Source organism: Castor canadensis, chromosome 15 (genome assembly GCF_047511655.1).
Source record: "Castor canadensis chromosome 15, mCasCan1.hap1v2, whole genome shotgun sequence".
NCBI classification, from domain to species: Eukaryota; Metazoa; Chordata; class Mammalia; order Rodentia; family Castoridae; genus Castor; species Castor canadensis.
Window position 1 is genome coordinate 51700561 of NC_133400.1, and position 13000 is coordinate 51713560.

Sequence of the window (13000 nt, forward strand, 5' to 3'; positions counted from 1 at the left end):
TTTTTAATTCTCCATTGTGTTTTGATTACTAGATATACTAAATTACATCTGTACTACTGATATAAAATTTTCTTTACTCCTTATCCTCACCAGCATTTGTTATTTTTTGCTTTTTGAAAAAAACCATTCTAACTTGACCTAGATGATAATATCCCATCGTTTTCTTGATTATATATATACATATACATATATATATATATATATATATATATATATATATATATATATATAAACTATGCTACAGCTTTTAGCCATTCATATTTATTCTTTTCAGGAGTTTCTATACATAGGGATAGTTGGGGTCATTTGGAGATCATAAATTACATAGCCCTCCAAATCAGATATTTACAACTGCTATCTTGATCAATACTCTTGAAGAAATAATTAGGGCACAGTAAAAGAGGAAGTGGAGGTTTGACCAGGTGTGTGTGAACTTTACTTGAGTTTATGGCAGACTTTAAAGGTAATATTTATCAGACATTTAAAGACTAGAAAAAACAAGAGACTAAACAGTAAAACTAGGTGGATCCTATGGTTTGAGACTGGATGTGATTCTTGGTCCCAGTTCTTACCTCTATGACAACCACACCCCAGTACCATAGTGACAATGTCTTCCTAATTTTAGGGTGTGGCCCTCCTTTTCCCTGCCTCTGATTTAGGATTTTTTCCAATGGGATGTAGCTGATCATACCTGCACAGAGGACTTTCTTTACACAAGTCTCTTGTAGAATGAACAGGAAATGTCCTACCCCACACTCATTCTCACAAGCTGGTGGTGCTATTTGGGAAGTTCTTGAAACATTAACATGAGGGCCTGGTTGGATGAGGTCATCACAAAAGGTGTGCTTTTGAAGGTTATACCTGTTGTACAGTTCCTTCTTCACTCCTCTGCTTCTTATCTACCAGGAGTGAACATTCTCCTCCTACACATCCTCATGCTGACATGATGTTCAGCCCAAGTATATGGACACACATGACAATTTATGGAACACTCTGACCCTGTAAGCCAAATTAAATGATTGTCTCATATGTGGAAGATAGATCCGAAAGATAAACATATATGAACAAGGAAGCATGATCATATACAAACTCAGATGTAGAACATAATTGTAATAGTGAAATTATTCTATGGAACTTGGGGAAAGAGAGAAAGGAAAAGAGAATGATAGAGCATCAGTAATATAAAATATTAAATGTGAAGCTGAAGATATGATGTATATTGAAACTGTTGGGTCTAGTAACCTAAAGGACAGATGAGTGAGTCAGTATCCCATCCCCCATGGACAGCACTATGAGCCATGCACCCTGAAAAGGAGATACATGAACTCATAAATCTGCCATGGGGCTGATAAGCAAAGTGTCCTCAAGGTTGTTTCCCATCAAAAAGGGGCAATCAGAACAGCTCATTGAAGAGAGCCTGCATGCGTGAATCTATGACTGATTGGAAAGAACCCACTAACCCTTACCCTAACCCGAAGTTAAAGCTTCTATAAAATGCCCCAGCCTTCATCTCAGTGGGGAGCCACTGGTTTCTGGGCTCCACTGCACTGCTCTAGCAATAGCCTTTTCTTTCTCTAATAAGTCCTTCTTTGTGCACTGACCTTGTTGTACCATGAGTCATTCTGCTGCCTCATGAGTCAATTCTTTGGCCTTTGAAGGCAAGAACTCTTGACACTGGCCCACAATAAAATCTGTTGAAAAATGGGGAAGGGAGGTAAATGGGTAAGAGAGAGTAATGGAAGGAGTTGAATGGACCAAAGTAAGGTATATCCACACTGGGCATACATTGAATTGAATTGAGAACCCCCTTTGAACATCAACTTAAAAATCAATAATGAAATATAGTACTGTAAAATAGGTACAGTGTGTGGTGGGTACTAATGTGAGAGGAGAAGGTAAATGAAGGAAATTAAGGTGACTGTATATGGTTGATGGGCTTCATATACCTATAAGGAACAGAACAAACAAACCTCTTGCAATTGCTTTAAGTGGGATGTGGAGGGGTTGGGAAGAGAGATGATGGGGGGCAATTTAACTAATGTGCAATATAAGTCTAATCAGAATTGTCATGATGAATAACCCTCTTGTATATATCCTAATAAAAATTTATAAAAGTAAATAAATGATTTATTCACTTACATTTTTCTCTTGGGTATTGTAGGCACAGCTACACAAATTAACTAATTGTAAAAATGTTCCAAAGAAATAGGTTTTTGCTATGATTATATGATTCAGAAGCCTTTAGATCTAGTTTCCAAAAGGAAAAGTTATTTTTAAGAAGGCTAGAGAGAGCCTAGGATCCTGTTAGCAGGGCTGAAAGGCTGACAAAACCCAAATGCTGATAGGAATGTGAACAGGGAGGGTGGGTTTCACAAGGATTCAGGTAGCAGCAAGGTCTCTAGTGTGAAATGGAGTACAGACCAGGCATGCTACATATGGTGAAGCATCTTTCTACATTTATCCATGAATTCTGACTTTGTGTGAGAGTGATTTGGAATCAAGTACAGGGATTAGTCTCAGTTTAAAGGTGATAGACTAAATGTCCAGGCTATCAAGTAGATAGTGCTTTCTGCCTTTAGCCAGATTTTCAGTGAGTACTGGAAGCAAAAAGAAAAGCAGAAAGACTGGAAAAAGAAGCATTTTGATCAGAAATGCCCAGGCAAAGTTGGGACTAAGGAAGGTATGGTTTCAGAAGAATTTAGTCCCAAGAAAAAGAAGCCATGTATGCAAAAAAGATTCTTTGAGGGCATGTCTGGGGTTGGCCAGACTCCAATCACCACAGGCTCATGGATGTGAATGAGTAAACTCATTTGAAAAACAATCCCTTGTAAATAGAACCCTTCTAGGGTGTACTACGCATACAATGATACCTCAGGATTGATTTCCCCATGTTCACCTACCCAGTCATCCAGAGTCCACTAAAGTAGTGTCTGAAGGAGTCCTTGTGGCTGGCTATTGTGATAATGCACCTTGATGTCATCCATGTCATTCTTGTTTTGTAGGCATGCAGAATTCAAAAGTTATGGCATCATAGAGGCTGTCATTTAGTCCTCAAAGGAGGCCTTGTAGGAGAGGTGAAGTACAACGGAGTAAAATTTACTGCAGGCAGCCCATGAGGTGATGTGTAGAGCTATGAGGGAGAAGCCTAACCTGCAATGGAGACCCCAGAATTTTGGACATACCAGAAATATGAAGATTTTGCCAAAGAATGACATAGGTAACAAGTGAAGCAGTCCAAAAGATAGATCACTTGGGCTGCACATGACACATCCTCAGGGGCAAAACTGCCTGAACTCATTGTGGCATAGCTCATACTACCACATGTTCTTTATGCTGGCCTTGGTTCTACAGGACTTAATGTTCTAATGGTATCTGCCTTGATTCTCAGGAGAATATCTGGATTTAGAATTTTGAACAATGATGAAACTCTTAAGATACTGGGGACTGTTCACACTGGTCTAAATGCATTTTGCATTATGAGATGGCATGACTGTTCAGAAATGTCTCACATAGACTCCATTGTGGAGCACTTCATTTCCAATTGGTGGTGCTATAGTTTGGAGTTGAAGAAACTTCAGGAGATGGGGTATATACTTAGAGGAAGTACATCACGGTGGGGAAGATGTTGAAGTTTACACCTGGTTTCTAGTCCCTTCCTCACTCTCTGCATCCTGTACACTATGAGGTGAATAGTTTCCTTCTTCCACACAATCTTTCCACCATGATGTTCAGCACATTGGACCACATGATCATGGATCAAACACTTTAAATCAATGAGCCAAATTAAATTATTCCTTCTTTGAAAGTAATCTCTCAAGTATGTTGCTTACAGCCACAAAGAAATAACTTATAAAATGCCTTGGGTTGCTAACAAAAACACAAGGGCAAATGTGGATCTAACAGCACATCTAAAGCAGGCTGCAGCAAGAAACACACAGGCAATTATGAACCCAACACCACAACTGAAGACAGGGATCACAGGACCCCAAGGAAAATGAGATTTCTAACACCATAGCTATGAGTTGGTTATCAGGTGTGTTTCAGATTTGTTCCAATTGCTGCCTTTGATACCACAACCCACACAAGTTCAGTACCTTATATAAAATGCCACATTATTTGCAACTAATCTATACAAATCCTCCCATGTACTTTAAGATCTAGATTACTTGTAATACCTAAAACAATTTAGATGTTATGTAAGTAGTTTATACTGTACTGTTTACAGAATAATAACAAAAATGAGTCTTTATTCTTTGTGTAAAGGTGCTATTGTTTTTCAGAATACTTTTGGTTTTGTTTTTGTTTTTAGCTCGTATCTCTTATTGTCAGACTTTCTGTGAGCCAACAAACAGTACTTTCACATAGTTGTCCATGAAGGCATAAGACAAATTTAATTTTTCCTTGCAAATGGATTTAGAAGGCCCAACTCTTTACAATTTTTCCATATAAAAGTGAAAGTCCAAGTACAGATTATTTTTTTTCTGGTTAAAAAAACTGTTGATTGCTTTATTCAGACCATTATAAAGTTGAGATAATTCATGTATATTTTATTAGAGCCTCAGCATTCAATGCCATTGTGTTTTAAGGATCTGTTCATGTGTCACACCCTTCAGGAATGCAGCAGCTTTCCCCCATATTCAACATGGTCATAACTGCAATCTATACAAAGTGATATAAGCTAACCTTCAAAGAAAAAAATAACTCATTAGAAATGGAAGACTCCAAAATGACTTCATATTGTTCTAAAAACAGTGCAGAAGCCAGCAGTTAAAGAGTGGTTTATAAATACAGATATCTTGTAGGTTGCAGATCTGTTTGTAATACAGCAGACCCAGATTTGCAGACTTTTCTGCATGTAAAACCAAACTTAGTCAAGACCTGTTTTTTACAAAATGCATCAAAGACAGGAAAATCCAGGATTCTTGTTTGTTTATAAATCCACCTTATAAAGAAACAACTCATGACTATAACTCTGAACTATTAAAATACACAGACTGTTTATATTGATGTACCCTCCTTTGTGTTTAATGTTCATGAAACAGTAATTAAAGTGTTGAGTTTATGAACACATGCTTGCATGGGTAAGCACACACATTTAAAAGATGAAAGAAAGCAAAAAGTTAATACATGTCCACAAAAAGGCTGCCAGCAGCCCTCCAACTAAAACAGACTGTCTCCTTCTGCTCTCCTCTCCCCTCCCCACTCCCTCACCTTCCATCATCTTAAGGGAATCAGGCTGGGAGGTTAGTGCATAACTGATGGATACATGCCCTATTTCCAAGCTCTGCAAGTCTTCCCAGAAGGGGGAAACACTTGCCTTCAATAAGATAGGTGAGATCTACTAGGGTTGGTTCTATAAGTTAAGTAACTTCTGACTGTTTGGTGGTAGTACAATTTTTCTCTCTTTCTTTTTTAAGGAATGTGTCATCTAAGAGTAGTAAACTTTGGAAATTATGGAGACTGTTAAGGTTGACAGCTTAGTACATGATCATTGAACTTGACAGAGCAATAAATTAAATGCTGTCTTTTGGCACACTGTCCACATCAAGAAAGCAGTAAAGTGTGAAGCAGAACTTCCAAGGTAAATTCCCTGCTTCTGATGTGGCAGCCAGCTTTTCAAACTTTGCTGAAACACAAGCTAAGATGGTTCAGCATTCAGTGGTCTTGTCCACAAGTCCATTGTATTCAAACAAGGTGAATAAATTTCTGCTATCATCCATGGCAAGGCCTTGGATCAGCTTCTCCACTATTTCTTCAGCTGTGGTATGGGAGTTGATGGTGACCTTCCAGGAGCCTCCCCCATGGCAGTACACCGAGGATGTCATTTCTTGCCTGTGGATCAGAGGTTCAATTTCATCTCAAGAAGACACAAACTCTCTACAATTGGTTTTCTTAAGAGATTTGTAGATGAAGACGGTGTATTTTTCCCTCTCAGTTCCTGGAAACTGTTCCTCATATTCTTTTCAGGTGGAACTTAAGATACTGGGAAGGAAGGTGCACCTCAGGCACATCAGGACCTGCCAGCTCTACAGGTTACCTGTGCTGCCAGGATGTGGCACCTTGTTTTGTTTGTATGATAAGCTGACAGTACAGCTCAGCCCATAGAAGTCAGAGGTTGTGCCCCATCTGCAGGATGCCCTGGATTATCAGGATGGGGTCAGACATTGATTCCATTTGCTGGATGGAGTTGGATATCTTTATGGCTTTATTCTGAAGGGTTGTCTAAACTTTGTCTTTGAGCAAGTTGAGATTAATGTCCCCACAGGGACGGGGCCAGAGCCAGTAGTGCAGGGGGTGATGCGTATATGGAAGGGTCAGTTCTGCTTGTAGATCTGCTCCACTGTGCCCGAGTTCAGGCTGTTCTTGTTGATATCTTGGACCCGTTGCTGGGTGTTGATTGGGTCCATGTTTTGAATGGTGCTGGACCACACAGTGACCACATAGAGTAGCTTGGTATAGAGTCAATAGAAGTGCTCTCATGTTGAATTCCTAGCCCTTCACCCTGGTCTTCCACTTGAATGTCTGCAACAGTGTTATTCAGTGGTACATCTCTTTGGGCATACTGGCATTGCAGTGCAGCACCCAGCTGGCAGTGATGACAACAATCAAATTGGGCCTATCAGGGCTGTCAGAGGCACACACAGAATCAATCAACCCCACATTCAACATGCCCACACCATTTTATGGATCTGCTTGCTCCTCGTGCATCTCCTGAATCTCCTGGTCTGTGGATGTGTGGACCAGATCCCATTTTGCTGGCATCTTCATTTGGAGATCAGGTGGAAAGTTCTATAGGTCATAATAGTATCAATCCCATTCTCTTTGCTGGTGCTGTCCCTGATCCTTTGGCTATCTGGGCTTCCACAGTGCCCTTGAGCTTCTCCTCACTGTCGTTTTCCAACTTCATTAGCTTGGACTGTCAGAGAACAAACCAGCACTTTTTCTAGTTTCTTCTGGAGAGCATGGAGGAGTCTAGGCTCTTTTGTGGTGCTAGCCTTGCTTGGGAGCCTCCTGCTTTGAGTGGAACCACAGAAAGGTCCCATTCTTGAAGAAACATCAGTGGAGTTTCCAGGAGTTCATTAAGCCACTTTTCATGTACAGAAAGGTGTGGAAGTAAGACAGTGTGTCAAAGCTTTACACAGAGTCACATTGGCAAGAAAGGTCATTGTTCCTATCAAACCCTGAGTCAAAGTCCTTCTCACTATCTGCAAAGAGGACTGTGCTCTGAACTGAACCTGATGACTCCAGAGCTGTCAGAGGTCCCCACAGAGCACAAAGAGCACTGGTAGTCTGTGCACATCACACTGCTGCCAGAGTTGAATATCGCCATCCTCTTAGTTGTTCTGGTGCTTTGTGGGAGGGCAGGTCACTGGTGCCCTGGGCTGGCAGTAGGTAGACTGTCCCCTGGAAGATTCCTGCAGGCTGCAGTTGTCCTGTACGCCCAAGGCACTCAACACCAGTTGATGATGCTGGGTCTGGTGGCCACCACTCCATCATTCATGCCGGAGTCCTTCTCTGAGGAGTTGTTGCTGGTCCGGATGCCACATGTTCACTGGTTGGAGTGGACATGCTCACCGGTGTTGGGGGAAGTCCTTACAGGAGTCCTAGTCAGTCTGAAAACCCTCATCCACCTCCTCCTTGGGGTATAACTGGCAAAATTGAAGTTGGGCTTCTTTGCATTTGCGCTTTCCCAAATTTCACCAAATTCCCCAGAAAACTCATTCCCCACTGACAGGAACCACTAGATGTTGCGGACACAATGGTAGATCTCCTCAAAGTTGAGGGACTCCAGAAACTCTGGAGCCACCACACAGGCCTCCTCCTCCAAGCCCCACAGCTCCTCCTTCTGCAGCTACTGCTGCTTCTGTAGGGAGGCCTAGGTCATAGACAGATCCTGCCACTCCTTCATGCACTGAAGGTTCTCCTTCTCTAGGTGCAGTGTCTCCTCCACCTGCTTGTTTTCCTTCTGCTTCTTCAGTTCCTGGGTCACCTCTTCTTCTGCTTCCTTGTTACTCTTCTGCAGGGCTTCCAGTTCTTGTTGATTCTTGCCTCTTCCTCCTGCTGGGCACTGAGTTCAGCTTCTTTTTGTGGTCTCTCTGTCTTATTTTTTTCCATTTTTATCTTCTCTTCTTCCTCAGGCTTCTTCCTTTCTTCTTGATCCTGTTCTCTGCCAGCAATTGCCTATAAACTCTATGCTCAAACTGGCCTCTGAGATGCTGCTGAAACACTACAGCTTCTTTTTTTCAGGTGCAAAAATATCTTCCTCATAATGAAGGCTGTATAATTCTTTTGTTTTGTCACCACACCATAAAGGACCTTCGATATTTCTTTTATCCTAGGTTGCCCAAGATGTGGACCTGGATCCCCATAAATGCCTGGTAAACTTCTTCCTCCTGCAGTTTCTCCAGTTTCTGCTCCAAGGATTTTGGAAAGAAGACTTTGGTCTTCCCCAGCTGCCACTTGCTATTGGAGGAATCATAAAGCTGCATTTCCTCAGTGTCCTCTGGCCAAGCCACTTTCTTCATTTGCATTTTATACCTTTTGTAAAAATCCTGAAAGGGTTTTCACATCACATACCCTGCTTTGTGAATCCTCACTCAGCATCCTTGAGTACCACAGCTGGTTTAGCACAGCTGTCTGATCAAACTGGTCTGGCATCCAGCAGAGCTGAAGGCAGAGGCTGAGGCCAGGCCTCCATTACAGAGCAGCCAGTCAAGAATGCCTTATGGGGGTGAGGAGGCTGGTCTGGTCAGAGATATCAGGAAGCAGTGTGGTTAATGGTACTCCAGGCCTGGGGGAGTGGTACAGCAGGAAGCTGTGATTACAGGGGTGACCAGGGCAGCTTTGATCCTGTGCCCTTAGACATAAGAAAATGGTGCTGAGTGAAAGAAATGACTGAGTGAAGAAAAGACTGATCATGGGACAGGCCCAGCCATTGTCCTACTCTCCTCACTTCCACTTTGATTTCAAAAGGTTTATATGTGTGTGTACATTTCTTTCTTTATATTTACATGTGTGTGTGTGTGTGTGTGTGTGTGTGTGTGTGTGTGTGTGTGTGTCAGGTCAGGCAATTAAAAGTTAAATAAAGAAGACATGATAAGAATGTCCTTCCCTGAAAAAAAGGCTGTAACAGTCTGAACTCCCTGCCACAGAGTATGTTAATGGCAGTTTCTTCTCAGATACTGCGATGTGTTTAAAAGCAATGCAAGCCACAAGCCAGGTATGGTATGCATGCCTCTAATCCCAGTATTTGGGAAGTTGAGGCAGGAAGATCAAGAGTATTGAGGACAGTCTGGCCTAAACTGGGATTTCAAAGCAAACCTGGGCTACATGATGAAAGCCTAAATGAATAAATAAATATTATTTAAATCAAGAAAAAAGGGGGGAAAAGTAACATTGCTCCAAACAACCAGTTCAATCTTCACACTGAGAAAATTTTCATCATTTTAAGTTGCATTTCTTTGATTATACTATTATAGAGAATGTCAGTTTTTTGTGTGTTTGAATTTCACCTTTTGTAAATTTCTTGTTTATGAGTTTTACTCATATTTTTCTATTTTGGTGCTACTAGACTTTGAATCAGGGCCTTGCACTTGCTAGGCAGATCCACACCCTCATCCCTTTTTGCTTTTGTGATTTTTCAAGTAGGTTCACGTGTTTTGGCCCAGGCTGGCCTGCCCACCATATAATTACTTACACTTTTTGGATTGCTAGGATGAGGCTGCATGCCACCATGCCCAGATATTAGTTGAGATGGAGTCTCACTAACTTTTGGCCTGGGCTGGCCCTGAGCCACAATCCTCTTGGATCTCTGCCTCCCAAGTAGCTGCAATTACAGGTGTGAGCCACTGCACCTGTCCTGTTTTGCTTATTTTTATACCAAAACATTTTATTGATTTGTAAGCGCTCTTTGTATATTAAAGCTACATATTCCTTGTTATATATACTGCAAAAATATTGTTTGTTGTGGGTCTTAATGAAAAGCAACTTGGAGATGTGTATATGTCTACAACAAGGTCATAACAAGGTAAAAATATTCAGATTTTGCAAGTAAACATTCAAGAGCTTAAGGAAATAGTTTTTGAGTATATGAATAATACAGCAGCATTATTTACAAACACAAATAAAAGAAACAGTCCATTAATAGAAAATTGACTCCACAATTTAGACACTGACAGAATACTGGTTAGGAAAAAGAGTATAGGAATTTATCTCATAATAAATTAAAGAAGGGGGGAGAATGAATTAAAGTGCTGGAAAATGGTCGATGGACTTCATAAGCATATATGTAAAAGAACAATGCAATCTCTTCTAATTGCTTTAAATGGATTGGGGAGAGGGTCCAGGGGTGGGGAAGATGGTGGGGTGATCTATCCAATGTACATGTAAGCCTGTTCAGAAATGTTATAATGAATCCCTCCTATACAATGAATATATCTTAATAAAAATTAAAAGTAAAAAAGCAACAGAAATTCAGTTGGGATAATGTAAAAAAACAGGCTGCAAAATTAAGTAGATAATGATCTCAACTTAAAAAAAAAGTATACCTTCAACAAAATGTAAATAGTATTTACTTATGATTATAAAATTATGTTTCACTAATTCTTTGTATGGTGTTTTTGGTTTCTATTTCGTTGATTTCAGCTCTTATTTTTATTATTTCTCTCCTATTTGTTTTGTGATTTGCTTGTTCTTGTTTTTCTAGGAGTTGGAGATGTATCATTAGGTCATTGATTTGGGATCTTTCAGTGTTTTTAATATATGCACTCATGGCTATAAACTTTCCTCTCAGGACTGCCTTTGCTGTGTCCCATAGGTTCTGGTAGGTTGTGTCTTCATTTAAATTGACTTCCAGGAACTTTTTAATTTCCTCTTGTATTTCGTCAATGATCCATTGTTCATTAAGTAGGGAGTTATTTAGTTTCCAGCCATTTGCATGTTTTTTGTCTTTATTTTTGTTGTTGAGTTCTAGTTTTACTGCATTGTGATCAGATAGTATGCACGGCATAATTTCTATTTTCTTATATTTGCTGAGGCTTGCTTTGTGCCGTAGGATATGAACTATTTTGTAGAAGGTTCCATGGGCTGCTGAGAAGAATGTATATTGTGTAGAAGTTGGTGGCTTTGTGGTCACATATTGTTTTAGTTTCTGCTTATCATGGAAGACTTTCATTGCTCCATCTATTTTGAATGACAGTTTTGCTGGGTAGATACATATGATCATCCAAAACTGAACCAAGAGGTAATTAATCACCTGAATAGATCTATAACACAAAATGAAATTGAAGCAATAATCAAAAGTCTCCCCAAAATGAAAAGTCCAGGACCTGATGGATTCTCTGCTGAATTCTCTCAGACCTTTAAAGAAGAACTCATACCAATCATCCTTAAACTGTTCCATGAAGTAGAAAGGGAAGGAAAACTGCCAAACACATTTTATGAAGCCAGTATTACACTTATCCCAAAACCAGGCAAAGACACCTCCAAAAAGGAGAACTATAGGCCAATCTCCTTAATGAACATTGATGCAAAAATCCTCAACAAAATAATGGCAAACCAAATTCAAAAACACATCAAAAAGATTATTCACCACAACCAAGTAGGCTTCATCCCAGGGATGCAGGGGTGGTTCAACATACAAAAATCAATAAACATAATAAACCACATTAACAGAAGCAAAGACAAAAACCACTTGATCATCTCAATAGATGCAGAAAAAGCCTTTGATAAGATCCAACACCATTTCATGATAAAAGCTCTAAGAAAACTAAGAATAGAAGGAAAGTACCTCAACATTATAAAAGCTATATATGACAAACTTACAGCCAGCATTATACTTAATGGAGAAAAACTGAAACCATTCCCTCTAAAATCAGTAACCAGACAAGGATGCCCACTATCTCCACTCCTATTCAACATAGTACTGGAATTCCTAGCCAGAGCAATTAGGCAAGAAGAAGGAATAAAAGGAATACAAATAGGTAAAGAAACTGTCAAAATATCCCTATTTGCAGGCGACATGATACTATACCTTGAAGACCCAAAAAACTCTACTCAGAAGACTGTAGACATCATCAATAGCTACAGCAAGGTAGCAGGATATAAAATCAACATAGAAAAATCATTAGCATTTCTATATACTAACAATGTGCAAACCTAAAAAGAATGTATGAAAACAATTCCATTTACAATAGCCTCAAAAAAAAATCAAATACCTAGGTGTGAACCTAACTAAAGATGTGAAAGACCTCTACAAGGAAAACTATACACTTCTGAAGAAAGAGATTGAGGAACACTATAGAAAGTGGAGAGATCTCCCATGTTCATGGATTGGTAGAATCAACATAGTAAAAATGTCTATACTCCCAAAAGTAATCTACATGTTTAATGCAATTCCCATCAAAATTCCAATGACATTCATTAAAGAGATCGAAAAATCTACTGAGAAATTTATATGGAAACACAAGAGGCCATGAATAGCCAAGGCAATACTCAGTCAAAAGAACAATGCTGGAGGTACCAGGATAACTGACTTCAAACTATATTACAAAGCAATAATGATAAAAACAGCATGGTACTGGCACAAAAACAGACATGAAGACCAGTGGAACAGAATAGAGTACACACCACACAACTTTAACCAACTTGTCTTTGACAAAGGAGCTAAAAATATATGATGGAGATTTAGCAGCCTTTTCAACAAAAACTGCTAGGAAAACTGGTTAGCAGTCTGCAAAAAACTGAAACTAGATCCATGTATATCACCCTATACCAATATTAACTCAAAATGGATCAAGGATCTTAGTATCAGACCCCAAACTCTAAAGTTGATACAGGAAAGAGTAGGAACTACTCTGGAGTTAGTAGGTATAGGTAAAAAAGAATTAACCTAGAAGGTAACACCCACGCACAGGAAATCAATGTGAGTCAATGCCCTGTATAGCTATCCTTATCTCAACCAGCAAAACCCCTTGTTCCTTCCTATTATTGCTTATACTCT

At 39.7% G+C, this 13000-nt stretch overlaps 2 pseudogenes; both read right to left on the reverse strand.

The window, feature by feature from the left end:
• Positions 1-5513: 5513 nt before the first annotated feature.
• Positions 5514-6461, reverse strand: LOC141417238 (unconventional myosin-X-like; annotated as a pseudogene).
• A 10-nt stretch (positions 6462-6471) lies between these two features.
• On the reverse strand, positions 6472-8658 carry LOC141417239 (unconventional myosin-X-like; annotated as a pseudogene).
• Between the last annotated feature and the right edge of the window lie 4342 nt (positions 8659-13000).